This window comes from Canis lupus, chromosome 27 (assembly GCF_003254725.2).
Source record: "Canis lupus dingo isolate Sandy chromosome 27, ASM325472v2, whole genome shotgun sequence".
NCBI lineage: Eukaryota > Metazoa > Chordata > Mammalia > Carnivora > Canidae > Canis > Canis lupus.
This window is the reverse complement of record NC_064269.1, coordinates 20,245,955-20,256,816: the sequence shown is the minus strand read 5'-3', so window position 1 is coordinate 20,256,816 and position 10,862 is coordinate 20,245,955. Positions and strand designations below refer to the sequence as shown.

The 10,862-nt window shown below is 41.9% G+C and overlaps 1 protein-coding gene across 6 annotated transcripts in view; it reads left to right on the top strand.

The window, feature by feature from the left end:
* The window catches only part of PPFIBP1 (PPFIA binding protein 1), a 167,103-nt gene that overhangs the window by 19,138 nt on the left and 137,103 nt on the right, over positions 1-10,862 (top strand). For 3 of the 6 annotated variants that reach the window (XM_049102580.1, XM_049102569.1, XM_025455458.3), the window contains exon 2: positions 162-279. The exons of 1 other annotated variant lie outside the window; for it this stretch is intronic. The gene's annotated coding sequence lies outside the window, so the exon portion shown is untranslated. Of the gene's footprint in view, positions 1-161; positions 280-8,861; positions 9,143-10,862 lie in introns of all 6 variants that reach the window. 2 more of the 6 variants (XM_049102571.1, XM_049102572.1) reach the window with 2 other exon arrangements.

Genomic DNA, 10,862 nt, shown 5'->3' with positions numbered 1-10,862 from the left:
CTGGCTGGTTGGCTTATGAAGTAAATAGAGTAATTAGCTCTCATTAGCACTCCCACAAGCTGTAATGCATCCACCTGAGGCAGAGAGAGGCTTGCTTCTGTTCTTGAAAACGTGAAAATCCCCATCTGATCTCTTTGGTCCGAACATTTTTTGCATTGCAGAAACAGAATGCCAATTTGGCAAGAATAAAATCCACCAAGCGTTTCAAATGACAGTAGCAAATCCTACTGACCAGAGTGGAAGGCTTTCCTGAGGACGATGACTATGCCTAAGAAATTGGTGAGCCTTATAAAGCCTTTTCCTCTTTTCCCGTCTCTCTTGTGTATTTGAATGACAGCAACCAGGTTAGCCAGAGATATTGAACCCTGGTGGTCATATGACTTGATCTCCTGAGCCTCTTGTCAGCTTTACTTCAGAAGTTGTGGTACCAGCAGAGTGTGTTGTTTCGAGTCTTTGAGAGAGAGAGAGACCCCTCTGAGGGTGGTTTGTGGCCCTCTCCAGGACTACCTGCTATTGTAGTCCTTGTTCCTCTGAGATATAGATCTGTAGGTATGAAGGTGGGAGCCAGAAAAACACATGGAGGAGGGAGACAGAGTCTTGGGGCTTTGCACACAATCATGGAGAAATATGTAGAAAAAATTGCAAATTGGCAGGTTTTATAGGAAAGAACCCTGAACCAAAAATCTGGCAGTCTGAATCCAGCACTGATCAGGTGTGTGAACCTGGGCATAATAGTAAAATAATACCAGTCGTGCCCTCACAGGGAGAGCGGTGAGGGTCAAATGAGACCATGCGTAAAGAGCAATAAAATGTTAAGCAGGAGTTGATTTTGAGTTTTTCATATGGAGTACATTATCTACATTTTTAACTTTCTGAACTCAAACCTTTAGTAATAAAATACAGACACTGTACAAGTACCTGCTTTTGCTCTGACTTCTACTTTTGTGACATCTCAGCCCAGGCCCTAAACTGGGCTAGAGCCTGAATGACTGGTAGATGGTTCCTTGAGGTTTTCTGGAAGGTGGTACTGCTTCCTGGGCAACACTGTAGCAGTAGCTCTTGATTCTTGCTCAGGCCTGTCATCTGTGTTCTTGAGGATGCAGTAAATACTACAAAGTCATCAATAATCTGTTAGCCCCAAGAATTGTTCTCTGTTATTAAAAGTTTGAGATGCTGGGGAAAAAGTGTTCAGGGCTTATTTTCATACTTATATGTAGAACTCTTCTCTTTAAGTAGCATTAGAATGATTCCCTAGGATTTGAAGTCATGAAGCAAGCGTGTTTTATGTGGGGAAGAGTGTGCTCCATTGGTTAAGGTTGAAAACATAAGACCTGGCATCCTGTGATCTAGTGTCAGTTTTCAAAGCCACCTGATGTTGTGATGTGCAAATCACTAGCCTGGCAATGTCTCACCTTCTTTGTTTGTGAGCCTGTGATATTCCTGGGCATTATTTAACTCCTGTCTGAATTGGGTTGGTGTTTACAAAGTGACCTAGGCGGCACCTGGGTGGCTCAGTTGATTAAGCAACTGCCTTCAGCTCAGGTCATGGTCCAGGGGTCCTGCGATGGAGTCCTTTGTTGGACTCTGGGCTCAGTGGTGGACTCTGCTTCTCCCTCTCCCCCCTGCTCCTTCTCTCTCTCAAATAAGTTGAGAGAGAGAGAGAGAGAGAGAGAGAGAGACCTGGACTATCAAACATTTGTAATTATTAAACTGAGTCAGAAATATTTCAAAGATTATTTTTGGCCTTCATCAGACCTATGATAGTATGTCATGATAGAACATGTCTAGGGCCTGTAAATTCCTCAGTACAATTGAACAAATAACTTTCTACACTTAGGAAATAGCCTGTCTTTGATGAGGTATATTAGAAGCACAGTGAGAATTGGGTGTTGAAGGGTTTTAGGGGTGAGGAAAAGGCAGTAGGATTTGGTGGAGCAGAAGCTGACCAGCAATGCAGTTAGAACTGAGGCTCTAGCTGTCCTTATGGAAAGCTCTGACGTTGGGATGTCCCCAGTTGAGGCAAGAGACTGGACCTTTGTGTTCCTGAATCAGCCCATGGCTGGCAGCTGGCCACCCCTTCTGGTGGCTTAACCTTGATGCAGCAGTGTCCTACAGCTGGCTGGGGACCTTCCCTGTGAACTGTCAGCAGCCAGGGATGAGTGCAGCTGGCTCTCAGAAATGGGGTTTGGGTGGAACATACCAACGTCCACTCCCCTGTCTCAAAGAATCTAACCCCTTAAAAAAAGAAACAAACAGTAATAGCACCAAAATACTGGCATATATGGTCTCTTTACCTGCAAAGTTAGAAAGTTTGGATCCCTTAACAAAACCAAAGGAAGAGGTTATACCCTTTTGTTAATGATAAACAGATCTCCAGCGTTTCAGAAATTGGTGAGATGCTTGGATAATATTTATACCTGATTGTGATATAGCTGGAGCCAGCTTCTGTATGTGTGAAATGGCTGACTTGTAATTGAGCGATTCTGCCCAAGGATGAATTACTGCATGTTTAGAATATTAATCATGTGTACATAAATGCATTTGTTTCTGGAATATTTAAACTCATGTTGAATTTACAGAATTGGTGGTTCACCACCACAAAAGTCCAGCAAAGCAGGTTGAGGCACACAAACCATCAAACCCAGAACTATCCAGGAGATCTTAACAACTGGAGGGCAAATATGGGAGATGTGGCTTCTGTTGAAGTTCCAATCACCGGATAGGGCATTTTAGTATGGTCAAGGATGGTAATTTAGGAGTTACATTGCCAGAGAATACATTGATATGCTTTGAAAAAATGAACCAGTTTCCTGGCATTTCCAAAAGCCAGTTGTATTCCGCAAATGTCTGAAACCGTCTGGCATGGTTTGTGGTATAAGTGGGATGGGTAAACAAGGCCAAACCCCTACATGTTTTCCAACCTCAGATTAAGTCATATCTGTAAAAGCGAACACAGTTCTTCCTCAATTTCTGCCTTCTAGTGAGTCAAGGAGGCAGGGGGTTCTGCTGGCCCATCATTGCAGTAGTTTGAGTGTGTTAGGGGGCTCAGTAGGGAAGTCTGATGATTTGTGCCTGGTATGGCACAAAGTGGATTTCACTTCTCAGCGAGTCCCCCTCATCTCTGTAACCCTTGTATTCTTTGCCCTGCCTTTCAGAAGCTCCATAATGCCAAGTCACACAAGATATTATTACAATTACTATTAGTAATATCTAATCTGCCCTTATAGGTGTAGTAGAGAGATAAATAGGTCACTGTTCCTTATTCATAGGCCGAACAACTCCAGCTGCTTTGGTGGTAGGTTCTTTTTTGTTTCTTTTCTTTCTTTCAGATTCTATTTATTTATTCATGAGAGACAGAGGGAGACAGAGACATAGGCAGAGGGGGAAGCAGGCTCCCTGTGGGGAAATCGATCCCAGGACCCTGGAATCATGACCTGAGCCAAAGGTAGATGCTCAACCCCTGAGCCACCCAGGTGCCCCTGGTGGTAGGTTCTGTATTAAACCCACATCTCCTCTCTTGAGGGATGTGGCGATTTGGTGATTGCATGTGGAGTAGGTGGTCTGGCAGTTTATTGTATTGCCTGGAAATGGGAGATGGCATAAAATAAGGTTTTCTCAGATGAGAAGGAAGTTAATGTAACATAGTGACTCTGCTGCAGAGGAATGGCCGAGGTGAGTCGAACATGTGCACTGTGTCTTCTTGAAATCTCCATGTGGATGGTCTTTCCCAGTGTGACCTCTAGAGTCTCAGGTGATCTGATAGTACAGGGAGCAGGCAAGGCCAGCTGTACTGTGGTTTGTGATTTCCTCTAGTTTTATCTTTCTAACATGCCTGCACATGTGCACTGGCATTCTGGAAAGTTCGGATGGGGAATCTCCAACTATGACTCTTCGTTGTGACTCACACCTGCAAAGGATGAATACAGAAGTTTCTTTGCAGAAAAGTGTGGTATAGTGTAGGGATAAGTAACTGTTGTTAGGAGAGAAACCTTGAAGAACCAGAATTTTTAAAAAAGAAAAAGATTGAGGAAGCCTATCAAGAAAAGAGAAAACCAGAGGTGATCTGGCAAGTGTTGCTTAGAGCTGTGGGAAATAAGTCAGGAATAAGACAAATGGAAAAAAAATCACACAAAACGTTGGCCATTAGGGTTTCCCCAAGTCTGAGGACCAAGGTGGCACTGAGGGGCTTGAAAATGCACTCCCCCATGCATCCACCTACTTTTGCCTCTGTTTTATCTGGATCCAGAATGTTCTGATACACTCCTGGAGTGGATGCTGTTTGGCTGTTTGGAAGGCAAGATGTCGAAGTGCGAGGGTATCTTGCTTCCTTCTAGAGCTGCTGTGGCATAACCAACCTGAGAAAGGACACAATGGTTAAGGGCACAGGCCATGGAACCACACAGACTTCTGCCGCTTAGTCAGGTATGACTTAAACTCCAGGCCTCAGAAAACAGGAATGCGGATGAAGTTGGTTGTATTTGATGGGGTTATTGTGAAGGGTTTAGCAGAGCATAATGAACTAAGTGCTTAAAACAAGGTAAGCGTTGTTACATGCCAGGAGTTGTTATGGGATTTGTAAAAGGCCCCTTCCTAAGGCCCCTTCCTACACTCTTGGCCCCACTGTCACACTTTGAACCTGAGCTTGGTCTCCGCAGGGAGTTAGACACTGTCGAGGCTCTGGTGGGTTATTAAGAGCAGCTGCAGGTCCTTGCCAAGGGCTCTGGGTGTCCATACATTGTCCATCCTGAGAATTCTTGTACTTATACCCCTTTTCTAGAGGCCACTCCAGCAGGGACACCCACACACATTGGCTTGGAATGGGTCTGAGCACTATTTTTATTTTTATTTTATTTTAATTTAATTTAATTTAATTTAATTTAATTTAATTTTATTTTATTTTATTTATTTATTTATTTCTGATGGGCACTATTTTAAAATCTCTCTGCATAATGGGGTGCCCTATTAAATATATGTAAATATTCACCTTGTAAGCATCTTTTTTGTACACAAGGGTGCAGAATGAAAGGGCCTATCAGGGTTGCCTGCTGTGTTTTAGGGGTTTGCATGATTATGTTATTGTGTCTTCCTACAACAGTAAGAGAGGAAGGTAATATTACCAGTTTTACAGGGATTAAATTAACTTGCTCAAGATCAGAGATAATACCCAGTTTCACTGAATGTAAGACATTCCAATTTCAGCAGTGTTGGAATGTGGAAAAATATCTTTTTAATTAATGTAGTAAATAGAAGAACCTAGATGTTTATTCCTGCCAAATTTCAAAGCTTATGTCCCTCCCCCTGCATCACACACAAGAACTTGCTGTTGACTTGGTGAAAAAAACAAAAAAGCAAGCACAGATAAGAGGACACCTAATGTGTTAGGATTTAAAAGGGCAGCAATATAATTTTGATGTTTATTGACTATTTATGATGTGGCAATGCTTTTATGTGATCTAATTGATAAAAGCATTATACTCTCTACAATTACTCTGAGGTGGATACTGTTCTTTTCTCTTTTTCACAAACAAGCAACTGAGATGGGTACTCTTATTCCCATTCAGATGAGAAAACCAGCACATAGAAAACTTCCCGAGGTCACATGGCTAGTTCTAAAAATAAATTCTATAACATGGTACTTAAGTGTTCAAGTTTATCTATAATCATGATAGATCTGGCTAAGGTTCCAGAAGAGTGTGATCTGATAGAGGGCTGCTCATTGTCCTCTGGGAGTATGTGACCCAGACCTGCAGTCAAGAGGAATTCCCAGAGAGAGTGAGTGGCACCTGCAGGAAGATGGGGAATGTTCATTTCTCCATCCCTACCTGCTATGTTGCTAAAAATAATCATGGTCACTCTAGGTTAGGGACCCCTGCTAGTACTGTCTTTCTAAACTGGCATTAGCCAGAAGGAACTGACTTTATTTATAATTTATATCTTTTCCACTTCCAAAGAGCAACTGATGTGGTTTAAAGGGAACGTTATAAATCAGACAGTTTGGGACCTAGGAGGATGGCTGCGTGGAAAGTCTTGGAAATCAAAAAATCAGGGGAAACCTACTCTTTGATGACTTTGTGTAATTGAAGTCACTTACAGATGAGCAGCCAAGTATTATTTTTACAGCTTATATGTTGAGCCCCATCTGTGTTCATATGCTGGCTGGCCAGAATGTCTGTGGCAACTCCACTACTTGGCTTTTCATTTGTCTCTAATTCCTTTTATGGAATTAGTGATTTTTATCTCAAGTTGATATGTTGCTAAAGGATAGGAAGTTTGTTTGTCAAGCTTCCATCTAGAGATAAAGCAGAATATTTTTAAATGGATAGCTTTTCTGTCATTTAAAAATAAATTTTTACAATCTGGTCCATATGTAGACAAGTATTAGAAGACCTTTAAGGAGCCTGCTGAACATAGAATCCTAATTACTGAGTAGCAGACTGCATTCCAGGTGTGTGTTTGCTTTCTCAGGACCATCTGACCCACAGTTTCCTTATCTTTAGAACAAAGGGGTAAGTAAGATATGTCCACACTTCTTTAAAATTCTTTTGACTCAGACAATTCTAATCCTAACATGGCTTTTGTTCTAATTCACCAGGGTGCCTGCCTAACACCAACTGTTGAATTCGTTGGTCTCTGACTTCTGTTGTCAGTGAATCAAAATGGGTGGTGTATTTTCAATTCGGATCACCCTGTGGATTGCGTTTCAAAGGGAGAGTATTGTGGACATTTTTCCTTGCACATCTTTTAAAATAGACTTACTGTTAACAAAGAGAATTAACTGTGGTAGGTTTTGGGTTCAGGGTGCCCTTTTGCTGTGATAATCCCTGACAGTTGATCACAGATTCCACATCTTGCTGAGTGGTTCTGAACTGTGGTCAGAACCCTGACACTGTTGTATAGGTTTATTGGAGGGCTGCCCCAAACAGAAAGTGAGAGAGTGGCCAGCTGTGGCATGGAGCATGAAGGTTAGGATTAAGGCTCAGATGAGGCTCAGGATGAGGCTCAGGATGAAGGAGGAAAAATGTATTCCCATCCAGGTCACTGTACCAGAGAGGGGGGGAGGGGATTCTAGTTGTGGTTCTAAGTCTGTGTCTCACAGGGGAAGAGGTGGTTCTTCTCTCTGGCTCAGCGCTCTCTGGTAACACTGAGCTTAATGTGTTGTGGCATGGCCCTGGCCACTGCCCTGGGTGGAGCTTACAGTGGACTTAGTGATATGAAGAGAGCAGAACTTCTTCTAGTGGGTGACTGACAAGTCTGATCTTGCCCTCCATAATGCTGCTTCTGTCATCACTCAACCCAGCTGGGTTGGGGATTGTGCTCAGCGGGGCCCAGTGTGAATGCTGTTTTGTGCCCTGTCTGCAGTCTTTTCTGGCTTACTGCTCTCTTGACTGTCCAGAGGCTAAAGGCCCTTGGCTCCCTTGCTGGGTAACCCATCCACTTGCATGAGCTGACCTCATGGAGCAGCCTGCAGAAACCCGAGGGTGCTCAGGAAAGCTTTCTCTCTGTGGATGTGACCAGAATGCTGTGGGATATGTGTTGTGAAGGTCCCTGGTGCTTGATGGGTTCTCCACAAGGAGCCTTCGCATTATGTGGCTCACTCTCTAGGAGAATCAATTGGTGATCTGTGAACTGAATAAAAACAATTCTTGTTGCAGAGTTTGTGGTAAGGAAAAGATGTCCCCAATCAAGTACATGGATCATTTTGGGCCTTATGCCCAGGGACTCAACATGCACAAGTCCAGAGAGTATCATTCATACCATAATTATTACTGGCCCTCATTTGATTCCGTCAGTCATTCTCCATACCTTTTTTGTGAACATTTTTTGGGGGATCCTCCATTAAAATACGGAGATGGAGCTGGCCAAAGCCAATAATCAAATAGCTCCCATTTCTCTTCCCTCCTCCATATGTTCAAATTGAACGGTTAGAGAATACTTTCTAAATTGCATGTGTTAGGAGACCAGGGTGGCTCAGTGGTTGAGTGTCTGCCTTTGGCTTAGGGTGTGATCCTGGGGTCCTGGGATCAAGTCCCACATCAGACTCCCTGCAGGGAGCCTGCTTCTCCCTCTGCTTCTGTCTCTGCCTTTCTCTCTATGTGTCTCACGAATAAATAAATAAAATCTTAACACATATAATTTATTTTTTTATCTAAAAAACTGATGAAAGAGGCACTTGATAAGTAACTCCTGCTTACATCTTGGATAAATCTGCTGTCTCACAGAATGGAACAGGGCAGAAAAAAGGTGACTTTCGGGAATACCAGTGTTTCAACAAATTTGATACTAAGGGTGCTTAACAATTCCCATCTGGTTAACATTAGTGCTTAGATGTGTATTAATGGTAAATTACTTAAAATGGCAACCTGAAGACATTAGCTGGTAGGCCTGTTAAGGCTTCTGTCACATTCTGAAGATAATGCATAGACTGGTATAATCAAGACATCTGTAGTAGGGACATCAGTACTGGTAGGGATAGTGATCATGCTTCATCCAACAAAAAAATTTTCTTTCTAAGATTTATTTATTTTGGAGGGGGTGGGGGGGGGAGGGGGAGAGAGAATGCATGAGCAATAGGGAAAGGGCAGAAGGAGAGGGAGAGGGAATCTCAAGAAGATTCTCAGCTAAGCCTGGACCCTGACATGGGGCTCTATCTCATGACCTTGAGATCATGACCTGAGCCAAAACCGAGTTAGTCACTTAACTCTTGTATTTTTTTTTACTGAGCCACCCAGCCGTTCCCCCAACAAAACAGTTGAAATGAATTATTTCTTCTTTACATATTGCCCATTCACAAGATTTCTCAGGTTCTGTTTAAAATGCTTGCTTTATGAAAACTGGTATTTTGTTTTTGTTTTTTTAAAAAGATGTGCATTAAGAGAAAATGATTTGGAGTTTCGAAGTGCTCACCACAGAGTTTGGACTCAGCATTTTTATCAGCGATTGGGAATTGAGGTTAAAACAAAGCTGGGAGAGATCACTGATGACAGTATTCAGAAACTAATCCTCTTGAGAGGACATGGTGAAGTGAAGCAGATACTATCTTATTTAACATGACTATATGTTATGTTATGAATTTACATTTTAAAAATCAACTAAAAATGAAGATGACTTGGTTGGACAAACGTGATGCTCTGCTAATGGAGAGGTAAGGAAAGTTAACCTTACCACGTTTAACAGATTTAATGTAAGTTAGTGTCCAGTCTCCTGGAGACAACTATTCCCTTTGTGCTCCATGTTAGAGATTCTTATGCTAGACTCCATACACTATTTTGAGGGATGTTGCCAAGTTGGAAGGTTGCCAGTTGCTTAGGGTGGGGAGATATTATGACCAGAGACCTGGAAATTGTGACCTATTAGGAGTGGTTTGAAGAACTAGAGTTTGAAGTCCCGGGAAGTTAAGGGAGACAGAACTGCTATTATAAAACTTTTGCCTGCTTACTACGCAGAAGAGGGAATAGCCTTGTATTGTTTGATCCCTGAGGACAGTCCTCACTGGAGATGAAGCTGGGGTGGAGTGGGCAAAATGACCCAGGGAAGGCAGGCATTCCAGTAACCGAATGAGTCTAGCCATTTCAGGGAGGTGGGAGGATTCATTGAGATGCGTCAGAAAATTTTTAGACTTTGATAAGGTTCTATGATTTTGTAAAAACAGCTGATTCCTTCTGGTTCTTTTCAAAAATTGTTTTATTCAGAGAGAGAGAATGGTAGAAGAAAAGTATTCCCTTTCCATGGCATAGGTCATAGAAAGTATAACAACTGCTGGATTCTGATGAGAGCTGAAAAAACTCTGGAAATGTCGCTTAACATGGCTTTTCATGTTCTTTATTTTTGCAGATCCTGCCAGGTCTATAGATCCCTTATGCCTTTGTTTGGTTTTGTGTTTTACATTAGTGGGCTAAATAAAAGTGCTTATTATATGCAAAAAAAGATTGCTACTGTTGGTCCCCTCCCCCCTTCCGCCCCCAATAGGCGAGCTAAGCCTTGTGTTCCTCTACTTGGCAGAAATTGTGCTTTTCTGTGGAGGAAATCATAAATCAGGATTGAAGGCAAAAGATATTTTAACCCAAGTCTTCCCCCTTTCTCTAAGGAGTAACAATCACTTGGCTACAATACACACTGCTTAAAGCTTTTTACCTGTTGGTAAGCTTGTATTTTCGTTGACTCAAATCTTTTTTAAGAAGTACTATTTTGGTGGGGGATGGGGTGGGATGGGGGAGCCCCTGTTTCATGTTAATTTCCTGATCTCTGTCTGACTGACCCATGTGTATTTTTTCCTTTAAGCATTTTGAGCACCATTTTACATAAAATTATGAATAACTTAAAAAAATGGCCTTATGCTTGAAAGAGGCTGTGCACTGGAAAAAATTTTTTTTGTCCACATTAAACTTATATTTAGTGTTGGGATGCCTGGCTGGCTTAGTCGGTGGAGCATGTGACTCTTGATCTTGTGATCATGAATTTGAACTCCAAACTGGGTGTAGAGATTACTCAGAACTTAAAAAAAAAAAAAAAAAAACCCAAACCTTACATTTAATGTTTAGAACTTAAATTTTGAAACTTAAGGTGAATTATGAGTAATGAATATTTTGAAATTAGCGATTAACCCATGGGATAAAACTGCTTCCAGAATACATCTGTTGCTTTTGGAGTAAAGTATTTTTTGGCATCATACCATGCTGGTTTTGAATCACCTTGTTGTGGTTGATATGCAGGTTTCTGCTGGAGAATGAAAGGTCCAGTATAGGTTTTTGACATGGCTAACTATAAGGTTTCTGACCTACAGATGGCTAATATGGACATTCCTGTGGCCATCTGGGAGTGACAAAGAGTATTAACATTCATTTCTGTATTTAACTGAAAGACAA